A 14,161-nucleotide genomic window follows, 5' to 3' on the forward strand; every position below is an offset into this window, starting at 1 on the left:
ACTAGAATGCCTAAGCTTAAGGGGTTTAAATACATTCTTTTCAGCGCTCATCACACTCCAGAACTTAAATATTGCTAGTCCCTAGCAATGAACTAGAAAGTAAAGGAATGAAATGAATAACTAAACAACTATGAATTGGAAAACAATAAATGGATAACGCCACTTTCGCAGAGAACACGATTGCACTTAGCACATGCAACAAGCCTTTTAAACCCCTAGGTTACCCCTAGTGGATGAGTGAAGTCTCGTGAGGGTTTCCAGAAATGGTACCCACAAACATTAAACTCATTCTCACAAAAGAGGCATCATTATTGCAAACAAGCATTGGGAGAAAACTACCTCAAGTATACAATTTTTCAACCCTTTCCAAGCAATCTCCCAAAATCTCAACATCAAGTAAACAAATATGGTCCTCCACACATCAAAAATATGATCATGCAAATCAAAACAACTCTAGAATCCTTTTAAATGGACTGGCATCAAATATATTGCTATCTAAGCCAACTAAAGAATTAATCACATCCTTACCCTCAAACTAGCACACAAATCTAGTACCGATTATCAAGACAAAAAGTGGACCTTTTATTAAAGTTTCATTCATCTAGGTGCGCTTATTCTTTTCACTCGATTTTTTTTTTTTTTTTTTTTTTTTTTTTTTTTTTAAGATCAAAGATGGAAGCATAGTGCAATGTGTTGATCTATTAAGTTTTCTAGCGATTCATGAGGTTGAGCGTTAGGTCAATGACTCCCAAACTAGACGGCTTTAGGGCATTAGGCATTCAAACACCCCTACAGACTTACAAGCTCAAATCAACTAGCCTACAAATCAATACAACCTCCATCTAATCATTTCTCACTTCTCACCATTTGGGAGAAGTCTTTACTTTTTATTGTTTTTGCTTTTGCTATTTTTTTTTTTTTTTTGTAAGCAAGTTCAATTATTAACCTAGAGTTTGGGCCCTCCACCTTTTGGCGCTAGAAGTTCAGTGCTTGATGAGGCTAAAATCCCAGCTACTTAATGAAAAGGGGTTGTTATCCACCTTTATCAAGAATGAAAGCTTCCAATGCACTACTAGCCCAATTGGGATATAACCAATCTAATAATCAACAAAGCATGTACCCCACAAATGAATGCTAGTGTGCGTCTATGCTAGTGTAGAATCCTAGAGTGAATCTCAAAACAATCACAAAATCACGATAATGTGGACCACAAGTGCAAGCAAGATATTAATCTTTCGAAAAATTTACTCATAAATGGCATTCACAAGGCATACAAGGAGTATTGGACTCTCAAGTCAAGCAATTTTTAAATTTTAAACAATATAATCCTCAAAAGATCAAAATCATAGCTAGATATGTACCAATCATAGAAAATCTCTCAAATACACAAGTCATGCTCAAATTTTGAATTTAAAAGCAAACACTGTAACATACACCATTACCCCCAAACTTAAACGGCACAATGTCCTCAATGTGCAAAGAGAACAAAAGGAAAGAGTATACTGGTGCAATTACGGCAAAAAATGGCTGGGACTGAAGTATCCAAAGTGGGTGGCATGGCCCACCCCCAAACTTGGGATTAACTGTGGTCCTGAATTTTGGCACTCGGATAAACTCATCAGATTAAAAAAAGGGATAATCAGTGCACAGTGGACATGCAAGTGTAAATGAAAAAAAGCAGGGAGAGAGGTATAAGGGTGGTCCTGAAAATTGTGTAGCATTCTCTCTCACTATAGTCACTGTGATGCACCTAATGGAGTCAAACATACAGAGATAAGAATATAATAGATGACATCCATAGCAAAAACATATATAAATAAAGTATAGAATACATCAAAAGATTAAAGCCAACAGACCGGCTGCAAATAATATACAGTGACAAAAATGAAGTATAGAGCACAGAGGTGTAGTATAAAAAGATAGAAGAAACTAGAAATCTCAGGTGGACGAGGCAAGACGGGCAGGGCGAGCTCCGCAGATATCGTGAGATAAGTCTCGGAGTGCAGTCATAACATCCGTGCGGAATGTAGCAAAATCAGCTCGGTGGGCTACAACATCGACTCAAATGGCAGCAGTATTAGCTCTGATAGCAACCACTGCATCCTCAAGAGCCTGAAGATGCTCTCCAAAGCCGGGGGTCTAACTAGGAGCCTCAGGTACGGATGAATCAGAAGAAAGATCCTGAATCTGCTCCTCCTCGTGTACTGGCAACCCAGCTAGAGAGTGCTGCTCTGCGTCATCTGCAGGTCGCTCTAAATCAATGTCTATGTGCTCGGCAGTTGGACCTACTGGTACATCGTCCACTGCGAGATCTTCTATTGCTACCTCTGCTGCTACCTCTGCCTCCTCAGCCTCGAGCTCCTCTGCAGCCACTACGGCGTGGTCTTGCAGTCTGGTGATAATAGCATTGTAGCTCTTTTTCCAGTCCTTCTTCAAGAAGTGATAGGAACCTCTCTCGGGGTGCTCCTGAGGATGAAAAGGATAGCGTTGATCAATCAGTATCTGGGTGCTGAGGTGGCCAAAAGGGAGAGACTTAGCCCTTCCGGGCTTCTCCTTGCTGATATACTCGTCGAAGGGCTTCCTCATCACACTCCAGATGAGCGCTGGGATAGATACCCAGTGGCCTATATAAAATGCGTAGAGGGCTGTTAGATAGTCTCCTTGCCGCTGAATCTTGTGCCCGGCCATATATATATTCCGAAAGAGAACGGAATCAAAGAACCATAGGTCATCTGGAAGAAAAGTACGGGTGGTGAAAGTCTCGCCATCGGCATGGTGACCTGTCAAGAAAACTGCCATGTCGGCATAAGAAGGCCTGTATAGCCTCGGATATAGCTCTTATAGCTCCAGAGGGCATCAGTGTGGACAATGGCATGATCTGGATAGCGTGTCCACAATAATAGTAATCTGATGGCCATCTATAGTAGTGACCAGCTCTGCCGTGGTACGCGGGGACGATCGAAGGTTCTGGAAGAACATCTGTACTAGCCGCGGGTAAATTGGCTCAGTAACTGGGGCAAGAATAGCTACAAGGCCCCTGTGGATAATATCATGGTAAGCTGATCAGGTCAGTACCGATCTGGAGAAGAAATCTGTGTCGAACACTGACTCATGGTCCACTGTCATATGCGCATATCTAGGTGCATGCCAATTACACTCTCGAGCTGGCTGAGCTGGCTAATGTGGTTGAGATGGTAATGGTGAATGCTCAGCTCCAGCATGTGATGGAGATGGGGACGGTGTTAACGCAAGCTGAGCCGCAGAAGTAGATGGAATATGATCATCCTCAGCCTCATGAGTAGGTAACTGAGGTGGAGTAGGCTGTAATGGCTACTCCTGTGTATAAGAGGGCTCTACTGGCTCCTCTATCCTAGGTCGGATATGTCTCTGAGGCCCGTGTTGCCTCTTGGCAATAGTCTTGCGCTTAGTCATGGCCTGAAAAATAATTTAAAAACTTGCAAGGGGAGTCAGTGCCAGAATAAAGAATTGAAAGCACAAAATAGAAACATGCATGTCAAATAAGATAGACAAAATAGATAGATGACATGAATATATGCAAGTGACAGGATATGAAGCATGCTAAACAATGTAAGTATAAAATGCATCCAATGTGGAATATCACAAGCATTGGGCATATATGAGATAGCATGAACATAATACATGATGAATGAAGTGTGTGTATGAGATCTGTGAAGTTCGATCGATCACAAAAAAATGTGAGATCGATCTCAAAACTTCGATCGATCTGAGAAACTGAAAAACTAAGTTCGATCGATCTCTCAAGATCGATTTGAGATAGAAGTTCGATCTATCAAACTGTGCGAAGATAAAAACTGAAGGGTCACAGATCTGTGACTTTAGAAGTACGGGGGCCACACGAACAATGTCGTGGGCCCATTAACACATCATTCAATCAATCTTACTCACTTTACAAAGCCCATACTCCCAAAATCAATTCAAAACTCAAAATATATAAACATATATACAAATCTATATACATATATCATCAACAATACATCCTAGATCTAGCATGTAGGTAACATGTATTGAACAAGTTGAAGCTTGAAATCACAAGGTGTGGCTCGGATCTTACCTCAAGTCGCGAAAGAAGATGAGAAGAAGATGGAGATGAAAATCCGAGAGGAGAGAGAGAATCAACATTTGGATTTTGTCGGAGATTCGCCGAAGAAGATGATGAAGATGGGTACACAGTGCCGACGGGAATAAAGGACAAGGGTTTGGAGGGTTGGATCGATTTAATAAATCGATCTTCAGACCCTCAAGGTCTATTTTTAAAAAATTTTCCCGATCAGTTCGATCGATCGAATTAAGATTTCAGATCGATTGAACTTTGATGATTTCTCTTCAAAGTGTTTTTGGAATTTTTAAAATTTTTGAAAAATTAAAAACTAAAATTAATTAAAATTGAAAAATAGAAAATATTTTTGGATTTTTGAAAAATAGAATAAAATAAAGAAAATAAAATCTTTTTGGATTTTTGAAATAAATAAAGTAAAAATCTTTCTCTTCCTTTTTTTTTTTTTTTTTTTTTTTTTTGAAAAATTTAAGTAAGTAAAAGAAAATCTTTTTTTTGTATTTCTTTTTTTTTTTTGAAAATAAAAAATGAAATAAAGTAAAATAAAATAAATATTTTTGGATTTTTGAAAATTAGAAAGTTAAACAAAGTCAAAGATGGTGAGATGAAGAACTAAGATCGATCTGAACAAAATGTTCGATCGATTAGACAGACAGCAAAAATATGCAGGTTTTTGGTTCAAAATTTTGGTTAAGTGTTGGAACTTACAGATCGATCGAACTTTGAAATTGGATTGATCGAAGAACTTCAGATCGATCTTGAAATGTTTTCGATCGATGAGACAGAGAGCTGAAATATGCAGGTTGATACAGGCTCAAAATTTTTCTAAGTGTTAGAGCACGAGATCGATCAAACTTTGAAGTTGGATCGATCTAAGATCTTCTGATTGATCTGATAATAAGTTCGAACGATGGGACAGAGAGGTGATTTGGATGAAGGTGAAATTTTTTTCTAAGTGTTGAATGCAGGTGGAAGTTCAATTGATCGAACTCTCGTTTGAGATCAATTGAACTTATGCAGAATGCTCAATCACAACATAAAAGTTCATGCAATCCTAATCACAGTTCCTAGCAATGCATATGAACCAAAAACAAGTATCTAGACTTCCCAAGAGATGAAATTTAAGATAGAAATGAGGGAGGAATAGGGTTTGACACCCTACGAAATGTTTTGCTAGTCTTTAACATCTCTAGCAAGACATTGGGCTCTTTTAGCTCGGATCAAAGATCTTGTAATGCATCCCCTCCTTGTTGGGGTGATAGATGCTTTGAACTCCAACCAACAAACAATTCTTTGAAGAACTTGTTGGATTAATCTCAAAAGAAACTTTTGATTCCTTGTCAATGCAATCACAACCTTTAGGCTTCCATGCCCTTTCAAAGCAAGAATTTGAAACAAGACTTTGAGAATGCAAGGTTGAAGATGATCCCTTTGAAGTTTTGGTCTTACACAAAAGCTCACTTCCTTGACATTGAAGATCATGACATTTATCTACAACATTAACCTCTCCTTCATATTTGTCAAATGAGTTGGGTGTGGGATTGAAGATATTCAACTTCACCTTCATGTGGCCAAATGAGATTTTCATTATCCCCGTCCTACAATTAATGTTGGCATTAGCGGTTGCCAAAAAAGGACGGCCAAGGATAACGGGAATTTGGCTTTTAGGATTGGGGACCGGTTCCGTGTCAATGATAACAAAATCAACGGGGAAGAAGAATTTGTCAATCTTAATCAATACATCCTCAATTATACATCTAGGCTTCTTAATGGATAGGTCAGCAAGTTGTAAAACTACCGACGTCAGTTTCAATTCACCTAGGCCCAATTTGACATAAACCGAGTATGGAAGAAGGTTAACACTTGTTCCTAAGTCAAGAAGCGCCCGATTAATGATATGATCACCAATGATGCATGAAGTAGTAGGTGAACCGGGGTCCTTAAACTTTGGTAAAATGTTATGTTGCAAAATTGAGCTTACTTGCTCGGTTAAAACCACTTTTCTTGGTGCTTGGCTCTTGTTCTTCCTCTTTTGGGTGCACAAGTCTTTCAAGAATTTGGTATAAGCCGGAATTTGCTTGATTGCATCCAAAAGTGGAAGGTTGACTTTCACTTGCCTAAACATTTCCATGATTTCATTGGTTTTTGCCTTTTGCTTGTCTTTTGAAATGGATCCTTTTAAGGCATCCGAAAATGGAGCTTTTGGCTTAAACACTTTTTCAGCATTTCCTTTTGAAAACTCCTCAACACAAGAATTTTTCAAATCACTTTATTTTAAATCATTTTTCAACAAAGCCTTTTCAAATTCATTTTTCGGCAAATCTTTCTTCAAATCATTTTTAAAATCATTCTTCACATCACATTTTGAAACTTTCTCATTCACAAGATCATGTATATGCAATGAAGGAGGAATGGGATGTGAAACGGGACGGGTGACAACTTGAGGTTATACTGGTTCACTCTCTTTATTGGACATTTCAACTTGATTGTCCACAATCCTACCACTTCGTAAGGTAGTCACCGCATTAACATGTTCAATGGTGTGGCATTCCGATGAGGAATGGGTTTCCACAACACATTGTTGCTCAGGTGGGGCATTTATAGGCATCTTTCCCTTCTCTCTTGCATTAAAAGTGCTTGTTATTTGCCCTACTTAGGTTTCTAGCTTCGCAATAGATTGAGAATAGGAATAAAGCAATTGTGTGTTCGCCTCAAGAGTGCCCAAAGCATTCAAAACTTTTTCTTCAAAGGCGGGACTTCTAGCATTTCCTTGGGAATAAGATTGGTTGGGAAAATGAGTGTTAGCAAATTAATTCCCTTGTGATTGATAAGGTCTATAACCTTGGGATCCTTGGTTTTGAAGTGAAGGTGGAATGTACTTTCCTTGAAAACTACCTTGGGAAGGGTTTGAGCCATCTCCTTGGTTTTTCCAAGAGAAATTTGGATGATTTCTCCAACTTGGATTATAATGAGTACCGTAAGGATTGTTCCCTTGGTTCACAAAAGCTGCATTGACTTATTCATTAGGTTCATTTTGCACTTGTCCGTGAGGACAATGAGAAGTAGAATGAAGAACACTAGAACAAGTCATACATGTTTCATTTGATGCACGATGAGAATGGTTATGGAAGGAAGATACTTGGTTCACCGAGTTTTGGTTAATCAAAAATTGATCAAACCTTTCAGATAAAGACTTCATTTCGGCGGCTATTTCATTTGAATGGTTAACTTGATGTAAGCCAACACTCTTCCTACCTTATAAATTTCTACCATTCTTAGATGATAATGTTCTATGCAAAAAATTTTCACTCATGCTCTCATAAAGACGCCACACGTCATCCTCATGCCTATCAATGTATGAGCCACCCATGGAAGCATCAACCATGCCTTTGTAATTGTCCGATAAGCTCTCAAAGAAATATTGAACTAATTGCCATTTGGGCATGTCATGATGTGGACACTTCCTAAGCAATTCATTAAAGTGTTCCCATGCCTCATGAAACGTTTCTCCATCCTCATGTGAAAATTGTTCTCATGGCATTGGTCTTAGAAACTGGATAATACTTCTTCAAGAACTCTTGTTGCATTTCTGCCCAAGAAGTGATTGAAAAAGGCCTAAGATTGTTAAACTAATACTTTGCCATGTCTTTTAAGGTGAATGGAAAAAGTTTGAGTCTTAAGACCTCTTCCGGCATGTCCGTATATTTTACGGTGGAACATACTTCTAAAAACTCATCTAAATGCTTGTAAGGTTCTTCACTTGGAAGTCCATGATAGTTAGGAAGCATTTGAATGGTTTGTGGCTTAATTTCATAGTGATGTGCTCTAAATGGTGGCAATTGAATGCATGTGGGTGCATTGTATTCATTAAGCACATAGTGATCTCTTAAAGCAAGTGGAGGATTAGCAATTTGAGGTGCAATATAGGCACCTTGATTTTGATTTCCTTGAATGATGGGAGGTTGTGGAGCATACATTGGCCTTGGCATTCCAAATGGAACTTGGCCTTGTTGTTGTTGTGGTTGGTGAATGAATGGCCTAGGCATGTCTAATGGTGCTTGAATGTTCTCATGATGCACATTTGGATGGAGGATACCTTGTTGGTCTATGTGACCAAGGTCTTCTACATGCTCTTCATTATGGCCTTCCATTGATGTAATGGATTGGGTAGAACTAGAACTTCCTCTTCCCCTAGGATTTCTAAATACGGATTCAATATGCAAATCAAGAGAGACAAGAATTGGTCTTAGTGATCTACGACCATGCATGGACAATGTAAAAACACACAAACACAATAAATGAACAAACACTTTGACTTCACAACAATTCAATGAAACTTCCTCCACAAACACTTAACCCATACTCTTATGTTTTAACAACAATGATGCAAAGAACAATTAAGACTGCCTCCACGCGGGCTCATGATTTATCTAAGAATTTAAAAACAACAAGTCTCCACGTGGGCCGATGATTTAACTAAGGGATTGAGTAAGAAAAAACTCACAAAAGTCCTTTAGCACTTCAACTCCAAATTTATAGCTTAGCTTAGCAATTTTTTTTAAACTTTTAGCATTTTTCCTTGTTTGCTTAGCTCCTTTACTTGGTGGCTCATTTGCTTGCCTCCTAACTCAATACTCCTTGTCAAAGATGAACAAACACAATAAGGAACAAAAAGAAAATTAAAAATAAAGTAAACACACGATCAAAAGAGTACTACTTCCGAATTGATTCCACAAATACGACGTTGCCTAATCCCCGGCAACGGCGCCAAAAACAATGGTCGTCGTCCTACCATAAGCATAAGAGTGTGCATTAAGGTGAGGGCCAAGTTTTACATTTATAAAAGCCGCTACTACCTTCACTAAAAATATAGTTAGGGTGAGTAGGGATCGTCCCAAGGGATTAGAGTCGAATTTGGTTGTGGAATCACAATTAGGGTTAGTAGGTCGAGTGATCAAACAAATAGTTGGTTGGTTGATTAAACTAGAGAGCAAATTAAACTAAATAATTGAATGCAATGAAGAGTAAGTAAGAGAGAGAGAGATCTTGGGGTTTAGAGGACACCACCAAATAATACTTTTCTACACCCTTAACAAGTGACTAATGAGGGAAATGTGTGTTACAATATTGATATGTGTGTGTGTTGGTTGATTCAATTAACAAGGGTGACCAATTAAGCATATATGGTTTAATCAACATGTGAAAAGCACAATATATCTAACAATTAAGTATATATTGTTTAAATAGCATGTGAAAAGCACAATATATCTAGCAAGTCACTAATCTTTTCATTAAGCTCATAAGGCAAATACACTACAAGGTTAGAGACATATGCTTCTTGCATTCAAAAGTATACAACATCAAACAACAAACATGGATTGTCCTCCCATCTAACAACTATGCTACCACTACACTACAATTAAGCTAATGACATGAAATTAAACTAATTCAACTAAGGGAGAGGCACAATCCATCAAGAAATGAGCATGAACCATCTAGAAAATTACAAAAGCATTCCATTAAGCACAATGTTTTGACAATCTCTAAATCTATGGCATTAACACACATAGATATGCATCAATAACACAAGAAATAGAGACAAACACATGAACATCTATTCTAGCTTACATAGACATATGGATAGAATGAAATGATCAATTGGAAGCATTAAACCACATAAATCATTGAATAAACAAGATCTATATATATAAAAGTGCCAAAACATGTATTACAACACTAATCCCTCAAAAATACACAAAATCAAGAGGTAGAAAGTATGTTTGGGGCTAACTCTAGCCCCGAGAGGATGTTTAGCTACTCATGATAATGCTTCTCTAACCCTCAAGGGCTAACTCCATGGTAGAGATTTGCTCCTTGGTTGATAAAGAGTCTCCAATGGTGTCTCTAGCCTCCTCCTCCTCTAAGCTTGCTCTCCAAGAGTTCTTACAAGGTATGAGATGATATGATGTGATATGATGTAAAAAGTAATCCTTATCCTTATATAGGTAGTTCAAATGACACCCAAAAAGGGCTGGGGTCGTACAACAAATATTCCCCAATGATTGGATAAAGAATAACTTTCAATGAGATGGAAATTTAACTTTTTCGCACTGGAGGAAGTTCGATCGATCAAACCTTGGACTTGGATCGATCGAATATGGCTGAGATCTATCGAACTGAAGTTGGATCGATCCTTAATAGCAGTGTTTTTTTGGATAAAAACAAATCTGAGATATTTTGAAGATATTTTTGGGAAAAGGACAAAAGTGGTTGGTAGGGTGGTACAACTAGATAAGATCAATCATTTGGATAAGGACAAGGTAGTTCGATCGATCGAAGAATGATGTTCGATCGATCGAACTTTTGAGATCTTTGAAAATGTCATCATGGCTCTGATCCATCTTGAAGTGCTGAGATCGATCATGTTGGATCGATCGAACTTTAATTTGAGATCGATAGAAGATGTTGATTTCCACCTTTTTCTTCCTTTTGCTTCCACTTAGCTCATTTCTTTGAATCATCCCAGAATTGCTTCATTTCTGCTCTTATTTGGCTGAATTAGCTTATTTTTGGGGTAAGTGACTGAAAATGGAAATAATGCGAAATCAATCTAAAACGGTAAAGTAAGATAGATAAAGGTACTAGAATGCTTAAGCTTAAGGGGTTTAAATACGTACTTTTCAGCGCTCATCATGGAACAAATTGGCAAAGTTACCAATTTCAGAGCAGAGAAAAGAGATGAGAAACAGGTAATTCAGTCAAACATGTTGTTAATCCAAAAATTAATAATATCCAAAAAATATAATGACAATTTAAACTAAACAAAATATGATGCATGAATGCAGGATTAGATAACAAAAGAAATCAAGCATCAACATCGTCCTCAAATGCAACAGTAGAAGTTGGAACATCTCCAAAATCATTACCACCACTACCATCCTCATCATCATCATCTGTCTCCTCATCATCCTCATCAACTAAAGATGGATTTGGAGGAGCAGGTCTATAAACATCCTCAGTAGAACTACCAGCTTGCTAACCTCTAAGCAGTCTCACTTTAACCTTGAGATCTCGAATCTCATCTAGATAGCATGGCCTTCTAATTCTGAAGTAGCAGAGAATACATTAGATTTGCATCATCTCTAGAAAAATTTCCTTTTGAAGGAAATAATTGTGTAATCTTTGGAATCTGTGATGATGTCTCATCGGATCGTCTCGGTGCTTTCCTAGCATTCTCTCTAGCTTTCTTGGATTTGTTCAGAGCATGGAGATCCAACTCAGTCATGATATTTTGATGATAAGCCCTAGGAGGAAGCAAAATTTTATGCTTCCTATAGAAACTTATAATCAACATAGGAAACGGAGATGAATAGAGACGAGATTCTTCTTGTAATGAACAATCATCAATTGCACAATTGAAGGTGCAAGTTGAATATGTTCCCCTGTAGCAAGAAAATACAGAACTTATGCTCACTCTAGAGTAATTTCATCTTTCTTGCCAAAATATCCAGATTAGCCATGGTGAACAAATTGAAGATTGCCGCCTCATTTGTAAGGTGTCGCATAGAAATGTAGTGATCATACCTTAGAGATCCTAGAACACAAAGTATGTTTAAAATTTTTGGTAATTTTGGACCTGAACCTTCCAATGGCAAAACACATCCTAGAATTGTATCTTTGTCTGGGAGTTCAAAGATGACTTGTATCTCTTCTTCATCAACTACATAGTTTGTTCCAAAAGTAGACATAACAAAATATGTAAAATTTCAAATTTTAGAATAGAAATAGCGAACCATATCCGGAGAAAAACCACCCTTCATTTTTTGAAGAATAGCTACTTGTTTGACTCGATGTAGTCATCTAGCTTCTTCCCAACACTGTCTCTTAACTTATTTAGCTTCACATTGCTTTCAGTCTTGATGGGACTATCTTTGTAGACGTCATTATAAGCTTTCTATGCATGGCATCATAGAAGTGATCTTCTGTAAACTCAATCTTACTTGTAGCATAAACAGATGGATACCTAGCTGGTATCTCATGTGAAGGATAATTGGATGCCATTGGAGACAACGATGTGTCCATGGGAGCATTTGAACTTTCTTGAGGTTCACGGATGAATATGCTGGTTCTAGTTCTCTTTGGAGCCTTCGGTGCCACAATACCTTTACCCTTAGCTTCCTTGGATATTCTTGGAGCCATTTTTATCTTTTGAAAAATTCACTTTGAAGCTTTAAACTTCTTTCAGGAATTTTATCGAACACTTTGTGTGCAACCTCAAAAGTGTTCTTGAGAAAACTTGATTTCAATCTTCTACGCCCACAAAATCAATCAACAATGCACTCAATAATCCCAACACAATTTTCTTATATCAATTCTTAAATGATGTCATGAATTACAATATTGCAATTAGGAATGAAGAAAATGATGCAAGATATTGAACTATAGGATGATATAACTATATATATGTAAGAGAAGGGTGAGGAGAGCACAAATATGGCCTTTTGGTGTGCACAAAAAGTCCCAAAAACTTATTTGCCTAGGCGTGCAGGCTTGAACTGGTTCAAGAATGTGTAACCGGTTCAAGTCTGCCAATTCCAATTTAAGGAATGAAGCACTTATTGAACTGGTTGAAGTAGTCCAAACTTGAATCATAGACTATGAAATTTTCAGAAATATTTCAAAGATTATTTCAAACACTCAATGATCAAAAAGAACTACAAAAATCCTTTTTTTATTATTATTTCAACAAAAACAAAACATTGAGTAATTTAATCTCATAATTTTTCAAGTCCACACATGATCTAAATTTTCAGAGAATTTTTATGAATGTCTATGAATACAAATTTTTGACTCCACACATTTTAAAATATTTTTTAAATCTCATAATGCAATCACCAGATGAAATCTAACTTCCAATTTTTAAAGAAAAATTTAGAAATTCATCTAGCAAGCTCATGTGTATGTGTGAAATCCAATCTCATCAAATTTTAATCAAATTTCATCAAATCATTGTCTAAATCATATAGATCGAAAAGTATCAAGATAAGATTATTGTGAGCAAATATTTTCTAAGTAATGTGGCTTTCACTCTAGAGAGCGAACAGCAATTCCTCATTTCAACTTGTCTCCACCTTTCTTTTTACTCAATTAACTCCACTTCAAAGTCTAATGGGAGTTTTCGACCCAAACTCAATAGGTAGCCTTTTCCTTAACAAAGAATTCAGTAAATTTTTCAATATTATTTTTTATGCTTATTATTATTATTATTATTATTATTATTATTTCGCTCCTATTTTTTTTATTTAAATAATAACCTTTATACCTTTTATGAGCAATATAACTTAGTAAATAATCTAATGATTTTCAATCAATTTTCTCAGAGATGGACTAGTGCACAAAATTTATGAACTCAAGAAAATTATGAATTCAAATCTAAAAATCTCCTAATCAAAAAAATTGTTTTTCATTGTATAGATTATAATCCAAGAATCTATATTTATCAAACCATCATGTGTCTTAATTTGCAATTCACAGATAGATCATAAATTCAACTGAAAGAATTTTCACATATATTATCATGAAAAATATGAACAATGTCTCAAAACCTTAACCAAACCCTAACCCTAAAAAGTGATCTAATGGCAGCAAAAATTTTCAATTAAACACAATCCATGATCATTGATCTCCCTAGGACTTAGTTTGAAGGTTTTGCACCCAAAGTCCTTTTGGAAACTAGTTCCAAGGACTCAATTGGTACATAGTTGATCAAATCATCCTTTTTGATCCACATATTTTTCACTCTCACTTTCTAAAAATATTTTTTAGATTTTACCTCTTTCTTAGGAAAATTTCTAGCTTTAGAATATATAGGTGAACCAAAATTATTTTTTCTTTTTAGAATGCACCATTTTCTTAGCATGAACATCATAAGAATGAAAGTTAGAAATTTTTTTCTTTTTTTCTGTGAAAACGTGAATGTTGGTTATGTCCATTCTTACCACAAAAAGTGCAATGCAACAATTTAGGCACATATGACATATCAAAATGCAATACATTAACCAAACT

At 36.6% G+C, this 14,161-nt stretch overlaps 1 non-coding gene across 1 annotated transcript; it reads left to right on the top strand.

Moving 5' to 3' along the window:
• Positions 1–7,539: 7,539 nt before the first annotated feature.
• On the top strand, positions 7,540–7,644 carry LOC132280415 (small nucleolar RNA R71). The gene has a single exon (XR_009471572.1). It is a non-coding gene; the product is annotated as a small nucleolar RNA R71 (small nucleolar RNA).
• Positions 7,645–14,161: the final 6,517 nt, after the last annotated feature.

The sequence above is a fragment of the Cornus florida genome, unplaced genomic scaffold, assembly GCF_030987335.1.
Source record: "Cornus florida cultivar Cherokee Brave unplaced genomic scaffold, ASM3098733v1 CherokeeBrave_3.0.0_Hap2_Chr10, whole genome shotgun sequence".
Taxonomy (NCBI): Eukaryota; Viridiplantae; Streptophyta; class Magnoliopsida; order Cornales; family Cornaceae; genus Cornus; species Cornus florida.